Raw genomic sequence first — 19428 nt, 5'->3', positions numbered from 1 at the left:
ATTAGCTATGATTATTTAAAAATTTGTGATCGATTTAGGGGGTGGTACCAAGTTCTAATTCATACCTTTTTTTCTAAAAAAAAAACCATAGCTGGAATAACTATGCTTATTAAAAAAATCTTAGGTCTATATGGACAAAAATAAACGAAAGGAATGAATAAAAATAATTTAAAGGGATTAACTGGCAATTTCGGTGATGTTGACATTTCTTACCTTGCTGATCATTTTTGCTCTTTCTCTCTATCTTTTATATATTCTGAAGAAGAAAAAATAATACATGTAGAAAAAATCTTTCAAGGGCAATTACTCCAAAAAGTGGGAAAATAATGATTAATGACCTTCTTTCTGACTGATTTGTAGGTTTTACTTTGCTAAACATTTTTGCCATGTAAAGTTCCTCTCTATCTATCACAATTCTTGAAACTAAAAGAAACATTAAAATTGTTTTTCAAGGGCAATAACTCCTATATGACTAAAAAAACAATTGACGTTATTATTGATATTGACTTGATAGTAGATCTGGCTTTGTTGAGATATTTTGTTGATTGAAGATTTTCCACTTTCTATCATAGATTCTGCAAAAAAATAAACATTTTTTAAGGTCTTACTTAAAAAACGTAAGACAATCATTATGTCTATAAAAGAGTTCAAGATAATAACCCTAAATCGAGACATTGTATCAATAGAAAATATTTCAGGGGCAACAAATCCAAATCAGGTTGTCCAGTTTGCCTTCAAATTTCATGACATAAATCTTGACCTACCTGTGGAAATCTTTATACGTTTCAGTTGTGCTCTTACTGCTTTAGTTAGTTTTCATTATATATGTTAACCAAAAAAAAAACCATGTGTTTAACCATGTTAGTCTGTTTCTGGGCGGATAAGAATCTTAAACAAAAACTGAATTCTATATATTAGATAAAAGAGATTATGACGGACGACGACGCACACTTAGTGATGGCAAAAGCTCACAACCAATTCGAGGCAATGTGAGCTAAAAAGGAAATAAATAATAAAAACGAATATTCCACTTTAATATGTCGTTACAACAATCGTGTCAACTTTTCCACGATTATGACATAACTATAATAAAAGCTACATATATATATACTTATTTATGGATTTACATAAAATATGAAATTGAAACCAACAGCTTGCTAATGATTCTGATTATTATTCAAACGAAATTCTATTTTTGGTGAGTATTCAAAAAGTAGTAAAGATCACTTAAAAAAATTAGAATATAATATAGCAAGCTGGTTTTTATTAATATCGCCAAACTTTATTATGATATTATACTATAATGAAGCGGTATATGAAATACATACGCAGATTGATTGCATTTTGTGCTATAATATTTTTTCTACAAGTATTCAAAATGTTCAGAGATAAGGATAACCCAATTTTAATACAAAGTGATAAAATATCTTCAGGAGAAAGAATAATTACAAGCACGAATGGTGCATCTCGTATTGTCAGTGTATCAAAGAAAACAACTGAAAATCTTATTGCTAACAAAAAGAATGTAAATATTGTCCAACTAAATGATGAACAACTTTTAAACAAGAATACGACGAAAGAGCATATCATTCTACGGACTAAACATGTTCCACCGTTAACTGATGAAGAAATGGATCATATAAAACATGCATTTGAAAATTCACCTATTGTCTTAAAAAAATACAAGTTGGTATTCTTTTGGAATGAAAAGTCTGGCTGCACATACTGGAAAAGCCTGTTTTATTTTATACAAGGATTAAACAGTACAAATGTGCATAATAGTCATCTTCTATCTTATCTCGTACAATTCAATACCAACGAAATAACAAAGATGATGTTTGATAATTCTTGGACAAAAGCAGTATTTGTAAGAGAGCCAAGAGAGCGAATATTGTCATGTTACTTAGATAAAGGATTAAATGCGGCTTTTATGATGCATTCTTGTAAACGCACCCCGAAATCATTTTTGGATTTTTTAAAACTTATAAAACAATGTAAAGGTTCTCACTGGGAGCCTCAGGTAAAAGTACCGAAGTTTTTATATAAGAATATGATAGTTGGCAAACTGTCTGACATCTTTGCCTTTACTGAACAGCTTCTTACAAAAATTGGAGCTTGGAATGAAACTGTTAACGTTTGGATGAATTCAGAAAAGACCGAAAAGAGAGCAAGGCATCATGCGACAAACTCTAAAGATAAATTGTATCAATATTACAATGATACCAAAATTCAAGACATAATTTTTGAAATGTATACTGATGATTATGATGTGTTTAACTTTGAAAAAAAATATTTTGGCTTTAACAAAAATCTTTACAAACGTTTAAAAACACTATCGTAGATTGATGTTGAAAAAAGCTCCATGTTTCTTATGTCAAAATCTAATTTCCATTTTTTTTTTAAATCTAAATGCATTTTTTCATAATAATTCTTTTATTGTCATATAAGTAAAATGATACTTGTGACATAAACAAAAGTAACAACAACAAAAATGACTGATTTGAAAACGGATTATCAGACATTTTCTTCTTTCATTTAATTTTGCCCGAAAATATGAATAATTACAATAAATGTTTCAACATTTTACCTCTCCAGATGCCCATTTCGACATTTTCATTTAACCATTCAAAACATTTTACCTGAACAAAAAAATATATAGCAATCTACGAACGGAATTCATTTTTACAGCCGATTACATTGAGTGTGTAGGTAAAGGTAATATATTTGGTTAGCTTGCTTGCTAGCTGAACCGTACGTGAGGTTACAATAAGGTAATGTATACTACCCTCCTTTCGAAGTAGCCTAGTTCTACCGACAGCTAGATTGTTTATCTGTTGGACTTGTCTACTCTTAAAGGAGGGTAGTATACCGAACCAAGTAATGACTCACGGTTTAGCTAGCAAGCAAGCTAACCAAATATATTACATTTACCTACACACTCAATGCAATCGGCTTTAATAACAATTGAAATAAATTGAAACTTTTATCTTTAATAAAATTTATATGTCAAAGATGCGATCAATTTCAATCTTAATCAAATTCTTTAAATTTTCGTTTACAGTTTGGTCTTGGAAGTTATAGGCATGACAAAATCATATACGAAATGTAACATATATTCAGAACAATATCAGTTGTGGAACTTTCCAAGTGTTTATCCTTAGAGTTTTCCTGCATTATGAATGTGTTATTACTAAGAAGAGTATATTTATAACTATTTAAATGTCGAATAAAGGCAACAGTAGTGTATCGCTGTTCAATAGGCATATTTCGATTAAGCAAAAACAAATCCGGATAAAAAAAACCAAGAGAACCACATCAATTCAAACCTAAGGAAATATATCAACTACACGAGGAAAACCACAGCACAACAAAAAACTACAACAAAAGCAAACACTAACATACATAGAAACTGACTGCAGAAAACAACTGCCATATTCCTGACTTGGTACATAACATTTTTAGTAAAAATGGTGGGTTGAACCTGGTGATATTGCTAGCCATTGTTTTGTTGTAAAACATTTACTTTTAGGGGGAAACACAATAACAGGTGTGGACACAGATATGTGTTGTCTGGTGGGCGAAGGTTGATAACGACTAGTGCAGTTTTAAAAACTGATGGGAGACAGCTGGTGCATACGTGACTTCAAAAACTTATATTATTTATATTTTTTTTTATTATTTCAGTTTGTCTGAAATTTTTATTATTTCAGTTTCTCTGGAATTTTTATTATTTCAGTTTGTCTGTGTCTTCTTTAGTTTCTCAGTATTCTCCATGGGTGACAACGTCAAAAGCAATAACTCCTATAAGGGTTAAATACACAATTTTTGTCATGTTATAAAGATAAGAATATATGGTATGATTGCGAATGAGACCACTCTCCATAAAAGACCAAATGACACCGAGTTAACAACCTTATATCACCGTACAGCCTTCAACAATTTGCAAAGCCAATACCGCATAGTCAGCTATAAAAGGCCCCGAAATGACAAATGTAAATCAATTCAACTGGAAAACTAACGAGCTAATTCATGAACAAAATAATGAACAAAAACAAATATGGTACTAAGCAACAAACGGCAACCACTGAATTACAGGCTCCTGACTTCGGACAGGCATATACAGAATGTTTTGACGCCAAATACTACCCATAACCTGGGACATAGGTGCAGCGACACAACATCAGAACAAACAATGTAAAAAAATAAATGAAAAACAGATATGAAAAACAATCAAACAAAAAGACAACCATTCAATTACAGTATTCTGATTTGGGACACGCAAATATGAACTAGTTTGTTGGCCAAACCTTCCCCCTGACACGGGACAGAGGTGTAGTAGTACAACACACTGTGGATTCATTATTATTCGTTGGATACCAATTTTAGTGATTTTTTTGTGGGTAGGGGTGAACCACGATATTGAATGTTCAACGAATGACAAATTTCCTATCGGTTGTGTACACAGAAATCAGCAAAACTACAAAATCATATATCCCAAAAAATGAAAGTTATCCTCAATCCACGAAAATTCATACCCACGAACATAAATGAATCAACAGTAGCTTATTAGTAAAACCTGTCCTGTTGATTTTTTTTTCATATTATAGATTATCTCTATCTACTTCAGTTCCCCCCCCAAAAAAAATTATGAAACAACATCGACGGACAAACAGACGGACTGACGAATAGACAAATGCTTCCTTTTCGTACGTTTTAAGGTTTTGCGTTTATAAATAGTTGACGTGCAGAAGAATAGACAGAGGATAAATCTAAAGTCTCCTGCATTGTCGATGCCAATTCACAAAAACTTCGACGATTTAGAACTAGAAAATAAATACAATTTTAACGATAAAGGTTCATGTAAATCAATATATTCAATTTGAATTTTAACAATATCTATATTGGCGAATTGGTAGAAATATGGACGGACTGGTTTATTTTGCAATGGTACGAGTTGTCATTGATTCTTATTGTTAAAATTCCCAGATATGATCACTATGTTTCATCTCATAGAAAATACTATTTGTATAAATACACATGGTAGTGGCAAATTTCGAATTCTGTGGAGGAGGTAGTACATAATTTCAGTATAAGTTTAAACTCTTCAAATTTCTGAGCATGCAAATGGTGAAAAATATGCCTAACAGCCCTATGTATTGACCTTTGAATAAAATAGTAGTGCATATCAACTTTTCATCCTAGGATATATTTTTTTACAAAATTTCACAGTAAAAGTGGCACAGTTTTCGTTAAGGGAGTTCAAAGTTGTACAGTTTTCATTAAGGGAGTTCCTATGGTAAATGGCATTGTATATATATTTACAGAAGTGCAACCTATAAGAGATCAATTTACATTCATGTTGACTTATTTGTACATGTTGTAGGTCTTACTTTGCTAGCAATTTTTGCTATTTAGATAGTTTTCTATCTTTCATAGTTTCTGCAAAAAGTAAAATCACAAAAATACTGAACTCAGAGGAAAATCTAATCAGAAAGTCCATAATCACATGGCAAAATCAAATGACAAAACACATCAAAAACGAATTCCTGACTTGGTACAGGCATTTTCAAATGTAGAAAATGGTGGATTAAACCTGGTTTTATAGCGCTAAACCTCTCACTTTGATGACAGTTTCATCAAATTCCGTTATATTTACAATGATGTAAACATAACAAAATAATATGAAAAACAAAAATCGTCTTTCAAAGTCAATAACCCTTATACGGGGTTAATTGAAATTTTAGGTCATATTGAATATTAATTTTCTTTGCTGAAAAAAATTGCCGTTAAAAATCTCTCTCTGTGTCTTAAAGTTTTCAAGATAATAGCCCTGAACTGAGACATTCACAAAAAAAATTAATACCTCCAAATCAGATTGTCCGAATTGCCTGAAATTTCATGTCAAATAAAACCTCGACTGCTAGTTGATATCTTTATCCATTTCAGTTGTGCTCCTTCTGGTTTACTTTTTATTTTTAGATGTAAACCAAAAAGCTGCTTTTAACACCTATGCTGTATGAATAGCCATGACAGCCATGGGTCTGGACCGATAAGAGTATAAAACTAAATCTTAATGCCAGACATTTAGATAAAAAGTTTACGACAAACGCCAAGTGATGACTAAGGCTCGCAACCCAAGTCAGGCAATGTGAGCTAAAAAGAAAATAAATGATAATTAAAAACCAATTGTTCAAAGAACAATTGAAGGTCTTTCAACTAATAAAGATCTATTTTGATATGAAAACATTAAAATTCAGTTGAAAATGTCAGTTCCTATGGCTTTATGATGTATAAATATGAATTTAAAGCAAAGGTCAAAATCTAGAACGTCAAATTAACCTTTGACCTTGACCTCAATTTCAAGGTTATATACTAAACATTTCAAATCAAAAGACACTAGTTCCTTAATATGTATGGTTCAGGAGTAATATCACTTTACGCATAATTCTAAATATAAGAGGGGCGAAAACTCCCATGTATTGTCTACGCACCCTTGCAACCAAAATTTATAAGTTACGACATGTCGCAACTAACAATTTAGTAAAAATAATTTGTCGATATCTTACAAGGTTAATGAAAATAAGTGAAAATAAGCCAAAATCAAAATTTAGAATTTGACCTTGACCTTTGACCTTGACCTAATTTTCATTTTTTTGGACCAAGGATCTCAAATCAAAATACCCTAGGTCTCTATCACTTATGGTTTTCCAGTTTAAAATACATTTCAAAATTTCAAATACAAAAGGGGAAATAACTCTCATATGGAATCTCTATACGGCTTCGGTCAAAATAAAACAGCACATCCTGAGGATATAATGAGCAATTTGCAAAAATAAATTTGTCGGTTTCTTATACGGTTGTGAAGATTACGCGATAACAAGAAAAACAATGTTTGGGGAGATAACTCTTATATGGGAAAGATTTTGGTTACGCGGAGTCAGTTATAAAAGCGTAATAACTGTTCGATATCATATACCATATGTCTTAGCGACATCTTGCGAAACAAAAAAACAGCGAAGGAAAAAAAAGTTGGCGGAAGAAAAAAAATAATAATTAAAATGTCAATTGTTCTTGAACAATTGAGAGGTCTTTCCTTTTGTAAAGTAAAATACATGTTCCAATAGACGTAGAATGTACTGAAAAGCTTTAAAACACACTGAAAATCCTTTAAATTAGGTCAAAAACACATAATTCGCTATATAGGACATGACCTTGACCTTTGACCTTTTGACCTTTGTCAAGGTCATTAGTCCCAAATGTCATTGCTGAAGACCCCATGGGTCTAGGACCTTTGGTTATATAGTAAAAGCTGATTTTGTCTTTTCAGAAACCTAAATCAGGGGTTATGCCCCTTACAGAAAGGTCAAACCTCTTTGGTCAAAATGTAACAAAGTTGCGCCTAAATAACCCAAACATTTTCCACTATTCAAAACTTCTGTAAGTATAATGGTTTCTGAGATTATCTCATAACAAGGTGTTAGGTCAAAGGTCAAGGTCAACATACACATTTGACCTTGAGGTATTTTTCAAAGTCACATGAATTGATGATGAATGGTGAAGATCCTAGGTGTCTACGACTTACGGTTTCTGAGTTTTGGTGGCCAACCGACACCGGTTAATTTTCATAGGGGCATAACCCTACCAATGAGTCGTTGAATCTTTTCGATCCAAATGTAACGAAGAACCGGGGTCTGGTCCTGAACAAATTTCACCCTTTGTTTTTTTTCTACCTATTACGGTTACGGTGTTGGAACGATAACAAGGTTTTTGGGTTTCGGAGGGATTACTCCGAACCGACAAAATATTTCGACTAACAGGGTGAGTTCTGGATAGGTATTCATGACACCGATACAAAGTGTGAACATGAAAGCGACACGTCTTACGGTTAAGGCTGCTAACTGCGTCAAAGTTTGGCGGAAAAAGAATAATAATAATTAAACTGTCAATTGTTCTTGAACAATTGAGAGGTCTTTCCTTTTTTAATGTAAAATACATGTTCCAACAGACGTAGAATGTATTGAAAAGGTCAAGGTCAACCTTAAAAAGCTTGAAAACACACTAAAAATCCTTTAAATAAGGTTAAAAACACTAAATTCGCTATCTGGGACATGACCTTGACCTTTGACCTTTTGACCTTTGTCAAGGTCATTGGTCCCCAATGCCATTACTGAAGACCCCAAGGGTCTAGGACCTTTGGTTATACAGTAAAAGCTGATTTTGTCTTTTCAAAAACCTAAAACAGGGGTTATGCCCCTTATAGAAAGGTCAAATCTCTTTGGTCAAAATGTAACAAAGTTGCGCCATAATGACCCAAACATTTTCCACCATTTAAAACTTCTGTAAGTATAATGGTTTCTGAGATTATCCCATAACAAGGTGTTAGGTCAAAGGTCAAGGTCAACATACAAATTTGACCTTGAGGTATTTTTTAAAGATACATGAAATGATGATGATTGGTGAAGATCCTATGTGTCTACGACTTACGGTTTTTGAGTTTTGGGGGCCAACCGACACCGGTTAATTTTCATAGGGGCATAACCCTACCAATGAGTCGTTGAATCTTTTCGATCCAAATGTAACGAAGAACCGGGGTCTGGTCCTGAACAAATTTCACCCTTTGTTTTTTGTCTACCTATTACGGTTACGGTGTTGGAACGATAACAAGGTTTTTGGGTTTCGGAGGGATTACTCCGAACCGACAAAATATTTCGACTAACAGGGTGAGTTCTGGATAGGTATTCATGACACCGATACAAAGTGTGAACATGAAAGCGACACGTCTTACGGTTAAGGCTGCTAACTGCGTCAAAGTTTGGCGGAAAAAGAATAATAATAATTAAACTGTCAATTGTTCTTGAACAATTGAGAGGTCTTTCCTTTTTTAATGTAAAATACATGTTCCAACAGACGTAGAATGTATTGAAAAGGTCAAGGTCAACCTTAAAAAGCTTGAAAACACACTAAAAATCCTTTAAATAAGGTTAAAAACACTAAATTCGCTATCTGGGACATGACCTTGACCTTTGACCTTTTGACCTTTGTCAAGGTCATTGGTCCCCAATGCCATTACTGAAGACCCCAAGGGTCTAGGACCTTTGGTTATACAGTAAAAGCTGATTTTGTCTTTTCAAAAACCTAAAACAGGGGTTATGCCCCTTATAGAAAGGTCAAATCTCTTTGGTCAAAATGTAACAAAGTTGCGCCATAATGACCCAAACATTTTCCACCATTTAAAACTTCTGTAAGTATAATGGTTTCTGAGATTATCCCATAACAAGGTGTTAGGTCAAAGGTCAAGGTCAACATACAAATTTGACCTTGAGGTATTTTTTAAAGATACATGAAATGATGATGATTGGTGAAGATCCTATGTGTCTACGACTTACGGTTTTTGAGTTTTGGGGGCCAACCGACACCGGTTAATTTTCATAGGGGCATAACCCTACCAATGAGTCGTTGAATCTTTTCGATCCAAATGTAACGAAGAACCGGGGTCTGGTCCTGAACAAATTTCACCCTTTGTTTTTTGTCTACCTATTACGGTTACGGTGTTGGAACGATAACAAGGTTTTTGGCTTTCGGAGGGATTACTCCGAACCGACAAAATATTTCGACTCACAGGGTGAGTTCCAGATAGGTATTCATGACACCGATACAAAGTGTGAACATGAAAGCGACACGTCTTACGGTTAACGCGGCTAAATTTGTTAAAGTTTGGCGGAAAAAGAATAATAATAATAATTAAAATGTCAATTGTTCTTGAACAATTGAGAGGTCTTTCCTTTTATAATGTAAAATATATGTTCAAATAGACGTAGAATGTATTGAAAAGCTTTAAAACACACTGAAAATCCTTTAAATAAGGTCAAAAACACATAATTCGCTATATGGGACATGACCTTGACCTTTGACCTTTTGACCTTTCTCAAGGTCATTAGTCCCCAATGTCATTGCTGAAGACCCCATGGGTCTAGGACCTTTGGTTATATAGTAAAAGCTGATTTTGTCTTTTCAGAAACCTAAAACAGGGGTTATGCCCCTTATAAAAAGGTCAAATCTCTTTGGTCGAAATGTAACAAAGTTGCGCCTTAATGACCCAAACATTTTCCACTATTCAAAACTTCTGTAAGTATAATGGTTTCTGAGATTATCCCATAACAAGGTGTTAGGTCAAAGGTCAAGGTCAACATACAAATTTGACCTTGAGGTATTTTTCAAAGATACATGAATTGATGATGATTGGTGAAGATCCTATGTGTCTACGACTTACGGTTTCTGAGTTTTGGTGGCCAACCGACACCGGTTAATTTTCATAGGGGCATAACCCTACCAATGAGTCGTTGAATCTTTTCGATCCAAATGTAACGAAGAACCGGGGTCTGGTCCTGAACAAATTTCACCCTTTGTTTTTTTTCTACCTATTACGGTTATGGTGTTGGAACGATAACAAGGTTTTTGGGTTTCGGAGGGATTACTCCGAACCGACAAAATATTTCGACTCACAGGGTGAGTTCCAGATAGGTATTCATGACACCTATACAAAGTGTGAATATGAAAGCGACACGTCTTACGGTTAACGCGGCTAAATTTGTCAAAGTTTGACGGAAGAATAATAATAATAATTAAAAACCAATTGTTCAGAGAACAATTGAAGGTCTTTCCATCAAAACAATGTATTTTGATATGAAAAGTTGTGAAACTAAGTTTAAAATGTCATTTCAATCGTCAAATGATAGCTCCTAGTAAGCTGATTCCAAAAATATATTGTTTCCATACATTGTTTTTAAATAAGGGAGATAATTTGTTACTTCCGGTTTGAAAAATGTTACTTCCGATTTTATTTGAATATTTACTTGACACTGATTCCAAAAATATCTGGTTCTATATACTTTTATATTAATAAAGTACAAAAAAATAGCTATTTCCGGTTTACAAAAGGTCACTTTCGGTTGTTTTTTACAAGGTTAAATGGTTTGATACCTTTTTCTAAAAGTTGTATATCTTTATCATGTATACATATAGAATAAAAGCAAAGGTCAAAATCTAGAACGTCAAATTAAGCTATGACCTTGAGATCAATTTCAAGGTCATAAACCACGGACCTCAAATCAAAAGACCATAGGTCTTTATTATATTTAGTTAATGAGTTATATCACCAAATGCGTATTTTTAAATACAAGAGGGGAGAAAACTCCCTTTTACATTCAACGTACGCTTGCAATCAAAATTTACATCTTACGACATGTCGCAACTAACAATTTAGTAAAAATAATTTGTTGATATCTTATACAGTCTTTGGATATAAGTGAAAATAAGCCAAATTCAAATATTAGAATATGACCTTGACCTTTGACCTTGACCTAATTTTCATTTTTGGGACCAAGGACCTCAAATCAAAAGATCCTAGGTCTCTATCACTTATGATTTATAAGATAGAAATTCATATCACTTATATCAGATGCATAAGGGGAAATAACTCTCATATGGAGCGGTCATATCGCTTCGGTCAAAATAGGACAAATCATGCGAAGGATATAACGAGCAATTTTGTAAAATAAATTTGTCATAATCTTTTACGGTTGCGAAGGAGATGCGCTAACAAGGAAAACAGTGTTTGGGGAGATAACTCCTACAAAGAAAAGTATTCGTTTACGCAGGGTAAATTTCAAAAGCGCATAAACTGTTCGATATCATATACCAAATATCTAAGCGACATATTGCGAAACAAATGTTTATCGCAAGAACAAAATTAGGCGGAAGAAAAAGAAAAAAATTAAAAACCAAATTGTTCAGAGAACAATTGAAGGTCTTTCCATCAAAACAATGTATTTTGATATGAAAAGTTGTGAAACTAAGTTTAAAATGTCATTTCAATCGTCAAATGATAGCTCCTAGTAAGCTGATTCCAAAAATATATTGTTTCCATACATTTTTTTTAAATAAGGGAGATAATTTGTTACTTCCGGTTTGAAAAATGTTACTTCCGATTATATTTGAATATTTACTTGACACTGATTCCAAAAATATCTGGTTCTATATACTTTTATATTAATAAAGTACAAAAAAATAGCTATTTCCGGTTTACAAAAGGTCACTTCCGGTTGTTTTTTACAAGGTTAAATGGTTTGATACCTTTTTCTAAAAGTTGTATATCTTTATCATGTATACATATAGAATAAAAGCAAAGGTCAAAAGCTAGAACGTCAAATTAAGCTATGACCTTGAGATCAATTTCAAGGTCATAAACCAAGGACCTCAAATCAAAAGACCATAGGTCTTTATTATATTTAGTTAATGAGTTATATCACCAAACGCGTATTTTTAAATACAAGAGGGGAGAAAACTCCCTTTTACATTCAACGTACGCTTGCAATCAAAATTTACATCTTACGACATGTCGCAACTAACAATTTAGTAAAAATAATTTGTTGATATCTTATACAGTCTTTGGATATAAGTGAAAATAAGCCAAATTCAAATATTAGAATATGACCTTGACCTTTGACCTTGACCTAATTTTCATTTTTTGGGACCAAGGACCTCAAATCAAAAGATCCTAGGTCTCTATCACTTATGATTTATAAGATAGAAATTCATATCACTTATATCAGATGCATAAGGGGAAATAACTCTCATATGGAGCGGTCATATCGCTTCGGTCAAAATAGGACAAATCATGCGAAGGATATGACGAGCAATTTTGTAAAATAAATTTGTCATAATCTTTTACGGTTGCGAAGGAGATGCGCTAACAAGGAAAACAGTGTTTGGGGAGATAACTCCTACAAAGAAAAGTATTCGTCTACGCAGGGTAAATTTCAAAAGCGCATAAACTGTTCGATATCATATACCAAATATCTAAGCGACATATTGGGAAACAAATGTTTATCGCAAGAACAAAATAAGGCGGAAGAAAAAAAAAAAAAAAATAATCAGAAGAAAAACAATAGGTCTTTCCACAGAAAAGTGGAAAGACCTAATTAAACTGTCAATTGTTCTTGAACAATTGAGAGGTCTTTCCTTTTGTAATGTAAAATAAATGTTCAAATAGACGTAGAATGTATTGAAAAGCTTTAAAACACACTGAAAATCGTTTAAATAAGGTTAAAAACACTAAATTCGCTATCTGGGACATGACCTTGACCTTTGACCTTTTGACCTTTGTCAAGGTCATCAGTCCCCAATGTCATTGCCGAAGACCCCATGGGTCTAGGACCTTTGGTTATATAGTAAAAGCTGATTTTGTCTTTCCAGAAACCTAAAACAGGTGTTATGCCCCTTAAAAAAAGGTCAAATCTCTTCGGTCAAAATGTAACAAAGTTGCGCCGTAATGACCCAAACATTTTCCACTATTCAAAACTTCTGTAAGTATTATGGTTTCTGAGATTATCCCATAACAAGGTGATAGGTCAAAGGTCAAGGTCAACATACAAATTTGACCTTGAGATATTTTTCAAAGATACATGAATTGATGATGAATGGTGAAGATCCTAGGTGTCTACGACTTACGGTTTCTGAGTTTTGGTGGTCAACCGACACCGGTTAATTTTCATAGGGGCATAACCCTACCAATGAGTCGTTGAATCTTTTCGATCCAAATGTAACGAAGAACCGGGGTCTGGTCCTGAACAAATTTCACACTTTGTTTTTTTTCTACCTATTACGGTTACGGTGTTGGAACGATAACAAGGTTTTTTGGTTTCGGAGGGATAACTCCGAACCGACAAAATTTTTCGACTAACAGGGTGAGTTCCGGATAGGTATTCATGACACGAATACAAAGTGTGAATATAAAAGCGACACGTCTTACGGTTACGGAGGCTAACTTCGTCAAAGTTTGGCGGAAAAAGAATAATAATAATAATTAAACTGTCAATTGTTCTTGAACAATTGAGAGGTCTTTCCTTTTGTAATGTAAAATGCATGTTCCAACAGACATAGAATGTATTGAAAAGGTCAAGGTCAACCTTAAAAAGCTTGAAAACACACTAAAAATCCTTTATATAAGGTTAAAAACACTAAATTCGCTATTTGGGACATGACCTTGACCTTTGACTTTTTGACCTTTTTCAAGGTCATTTGTCCCCAATGCCATTACTGAAGACCCCAAGGGTCTAGGACCTTTGGTTGTATAGAAAAAGCTGATTTTGTCTTTTCAGAAACCTAAAACAGGCTTTATGCCCCTTAAAAAAAGGTCAAATCTCTTTGGTCAAAACGTAACAAAGTTGCGCGGTAATGACCCAAACATTTTCCACTATTTAAAACTTCTGTAAGTATAATGGTTGCTGAGATTATCCCATAACAAGGTGTAAGGTCAAAGGTCAAGGTCAACATACAAATTTGACCTTGAGATATTTTTCGAAGATACATGAATTGATGATGAATGGTGAAGATCCTAGGTCTCTACGACTTACGGTTTCTGAGTTTTGGTGGTCAACCGACACCGGTTAATTTTCAGAGGGGCATAACCCTACCAATGAGTCGTTGAATCTTTTCGATCCAAATGTAACGAAGAACCGGGGTCTGGTCCTGAACAAATTTCACCCTTTGTTTTTTTTCTACCTATTATGGTTACGGTGTTGGAACGATAACAAGGTTTTTTGGTTTCGGAGGGATTACTCCGAACCGACAAAATATTTCGACTAACAGGGTGAGTTCCAGATAGGTATTCATGACACCGATACAAAGTGTGAACATGAAAGCGACACGTCTTACGGTTTAGGCTGCTAACTTCTTCAAAGTTTGGCGGAAGAATAATAATAATAATAATAATAATAATAATAATAAACAGAAGAAATACAGTAAGGTCTTTCCCTTTTGTAAAAGGAAAGACCTTAATAATAAACAGAAGAAATACAGTAAGGTCTTTCCCTTTTGTAAAAGGAAAGACCTTAATAATAATAATAAACAAAAGAAATACAGTAAGGTCTTTCCCTTTTGTAAAAGGAAAGACCTTAATAATAATAATAATAATAAACAAAAGAAATACAGTAAGGTCTTTTCCTTTTGTAAAAGGAAAGACCTTAATAAACAAAAGAAATACAGTAAGGTCTTTCCCTTTTGTAAAAGGAAAGACCTTAATAATAATAATAATAATAATAATAAACAAAAGAAATACAGTAAGGTCTTTCCCTTTTGTAAAAGGAAAGACCTTAATAATTAAAAACCAATTGTTCAGAGAACCATTGATGGTCTTTCCACCACTTACAACATATTTTGATGTGAAAATATTAAAAATTCAGTTGATATGTCAGTTCCTATGACTTTATGATGTCTAAATATGAATTTGGAGCAAAGGTCAAAATCTAGAACGTCCAATTAACCTATGACCTTGACCTCAATTTCAAGGTCATAGACTAAGGATCTCAAACCTAAAGACACTAGTTCCTTAATATGTATGGTTCATGAGTAATATCACTTTACGCATAATTCTAAACATAAGAGGGGCGAAAACTCCCATTTATTTTCTACGCACCCTTTCAACCAAAATTTATAAGTTACGACATGTCGCAACTAACAATTTAGTAAAAATAATTTGTCGATAAGTTATACGGCTTTTGAAAATAAGTGAAAATAAGCCAAAATCAAAATTTATAATATGACCTTGACCTTTGACCTTGACCTTATTTTCATTTTTTTGGACCAAGGATCTCAAATCAAAAGACCCTAGGTCTCTATCACTTATGGTTTACCAGTTAGAAATGCATATTCTTATATCAAACATAAAAGGGGGGATAACTCTCATATGGAATCTATATACGGCTTCGGTCAAAATAAAACAGAACATCCTGAGGATATAACGAGCAATTTGGAAAAATAAATTTGTCGGTTTCTTATACGGTTGCGAAGCCTTAGAGATAACAAGGAAAACAGTGTTCGGGGAGATAACTCTTATTTGGGAAAGTATTCGGTTAAGCAGAGTTGGTTTCAAAAGCGTATAAACTGTTCGATATCATATTCCAAAAATCTAAGCGACATCTTGCGAAACAAAAAAACAGCGAAGGAAAAAAATTTGGCGGAAGAAAAAAAAAAATAATCAGAAGAAATCCAATAGGTCTTTCCACGGAAAAGTGGAAAGACCTAATAATAATCAGAACAAAACCAATAGGTCTTTCAACCGAAAAGGTTGAAAGACCTAATAAAAATCGTATTCAACTGTTGACTTTACAACAATCTTCTGAACTTTTCCACGATTATGAACAAATGAAAGAAGCGATGTATTTGTGGATTTATATGAAATATGAAATTAAAAGTAACAGCTTGCCAATGATCTTTGTATATTATCAAACAAAATTCTATGTTTTGATGAGTATTCACGAATTTGTAAAGATCATTTGGAAAACAGTATATAATGTAGCAAGCTGTTTTCAATTATATCGCCATATTCTAGTATGATATCATCATATAATGAAGTTGCATATAAAACGAATATGCAGATTTGCTGCATTCTGTGCTATAATATTTTGGATACTAGAATTTAAAGTTTTCGGAGATGTAGATAACTTTGCCAAATTTTTTATACAAAATGATAAAACATCTGCAAGAGAAAGAATAATTAGAAACACGAATAATGCATTTCGTAGTGTCAGTGTATCAAACAAAACAAGGGAACATCTTATGTCTAACTACAGGAATGTAAATGTTGTACAACTAAATCGTGAACAACTTTTAGACCAAAATATGAAAAGAGATAATATTTTTCAACAGAATAGACATGTTCCACGGTTAACTGATAAAGAAATTGAACAGATAAAACATGTATTTGAAAATTCACCTGTTGTAATACAAAAATACAAGCTAATATTTTTTTGGAATGAAAAGTCTGGCTGCACATACTGGAAAAGTCTGTTTCATTTTATACAAGGATTGAGCAGTGAAAATGTCCACTCTAGTCAGCTTCTATCGTATCTTATACAATTCAATGACAAAGAAGTAACAGAGATGATGTTTGATAATTCTTGGACAAAAGCAGTATTTGTGAGAGAGCCAAGAGAGCGAATATTGTCATGTTACTTAGATAAAGGATTTGATAAATCTTTTATGGAGTATTACTTTAAACGCACTCCAAAATCATTTTTGGATTTTTTAAAGCTTACACAACAATTTAAAGGTTCCCACTGGGAGCCTCAGGTAAAACTACCGAGGTTTCTATATAGGAATATGATGATTGGAAAAATGTCTGACATTTTCACCTTTACTGAACAGCTTCTTACAAAAATTGTAGCATGGAATGAAACTGTTAACGTTTGGATGAATTTAGAAAAGATTAAAAAGAGAGCAAGGCACCATGCGACAAACGCTAAAGATAAATTGTACCAATATTACAATGATACCAAAATTCAAGACATAATTTTTGAAATATATGCTGATGATTATGATGTATTTAACTTTGAAAAAGTATATTTTGACTTTGACAAAAAAAAAACCTTCAGAAACGTTAAAAAGTCTGTTTCATTTTATACAAGGATTGAGCAGTGAAAATGTCCACTCTAGTCAGCTTCTATCGTATCTTATACAATTCAATGACAAAGAAGTAACAGAGATGATGTTTGATAATTCTTGGACAAAAGCAGTATTTGTGAGAGAGCCAAGAGAGCGAATATTGTCATGTTACTTAGATAAAGGATTTGATAAATCTTTTATGGAGTATTACTTTAAACGCACTCCAAAATCATTTTTGGATTTTTTAAAGCTTACACAACAATTTAAAGGTTCCCACTGGGAGCCTCAGGTAAAACTACCGAGGTTTCTATATAGGAATATGATGATTGGAAAAATGTCTGACATTTTCACCTTTACTGAACAGCTTCTTACAAAAATTGTAGCATGGAATGAAACTGTTAACGTTTGGATGAATTTAGAAAAGATTAAAAAGAGAGCAAGGCACCATGCGACAAACGCTAAAGATAAATTGTACCAATATTACAATGATACCAAAATTCAAGACATAATTTTTGAAATATATGCTGATGATTATGATGTATTTAACTTTGAAAAAGTATATTTTGACTTTGACAAAAAAAAAACCTTCAGAAACGTTAAAAACACTATCTTAGATTGATTTATAATGGACAACTTTTGCTTGTTTTGTTGATAACAGTTCCATGTTTCTCATGTCAAAATCTTATTTCTTATTGCCTTTAAAAAAATGTCTAAAAGACAGTTTCTTCTTTCAGTTAATTTTGCACATGTATTTGAATAATTACATTAACGAGTATAACATTTGAGTTTATCAGATGCCCATTCCGACAACTAATTTGTCTTCGGTGCTGCCCGTATCAAATTGATTTGAAATTTCAAAAACTACGAACGGAATTTATATTAAATTACATTTGAAATAAATCGATATATTTATGTTGTAATGAATTCATATTTTAAGATTCGATCATTTTCAATCTCATTCAAATTCTTCAAATTTCAGTTTGATCTTGTGTTATAGGAATGACAAAAATCATAAACCAAATGTAATATATTTTCCTACCCACGGTGTTGTACTTTCGAAGGGTTTATTCTCAGTTTTTACCTTTATTGAGAGTGTTTTATGACTTCCTGCAGTAATTGTATTACTATTTAAATGTAAAACGGTGCCCAAACTAGCCCATCAGGCAACACAATATAATTTAAGATTTTAAAGTTGACTTTGCTCTATCTGGCAGTAAATAAACTTATCATAGATACCACTGCGAGTACTCTCAAATCTGTGGATTTTCTGTTGTGCGTGTCCACGTCCACCATATGTTTGTGTTTTTCTATTTGTATCCATCTGATGAGTTAAGCCTTTCTCAAGTGATTGTAATAATGTGTTCTTATGTTGTACTGTTACACCACTGTCCACGTTTGGGGAGGGTTTAGCGTCAACAAAATAGTTTAACCCTGCCACATTCTGTATGTGCCTGTCCTAAGTCAAAAACAGCATCAACATCCTGATTTGACATTTTGTTTCCACAGAAAGTTTTGAAACATTTATTTTCTGAATAAAGATAACCCTCAAATGAGTTAAACATATTACTATGTTTTCAATATATTGATATTCTAAATGATATTGTCCTCCCAAAAATCCATACTTACTTAAACTGATATAGTATATGAATTTATTGTCAGAATAGACCAAAGATTCAAATGGCTCGACAAAAATGGCATTTATACATTACCATGCAAGTTATGAAAATACTCAAAAGTCAATGAACCATGACTTAATGTATAGGGCTAAACAATTCCCACGGAAATGTGATGTGCCAGTGCTAATACAACTACATACCATTGATACTATAGGTTTTTAATAAGTCGTTCCATGTTTAACAGACCTAAACACAAACATTAACTTGTAAACTGTGGAAAAGTTTCAAAGTCAGTACATCATAAAGAGGGGGTGAGAATATATAATCTGCCTGGAAATGAAACTTGCAAATACCAATACATTTGCTTACC

This window comes from Mytilus edulis, chromosome 1 (assembly GCF_963676685.1).
Source record: "Mytilus edulis chromosome 1, xbMytEdul2.2, whole genome shotgun sequence".
NCBI lineage: Eukaryota > Metazoa > Mollusca > Bivalvia > Mytilida > Mytilidae > Mytilus > Mytilus edulis.
Note: the sequence above shows the minus strand (reverse complement) of the source record.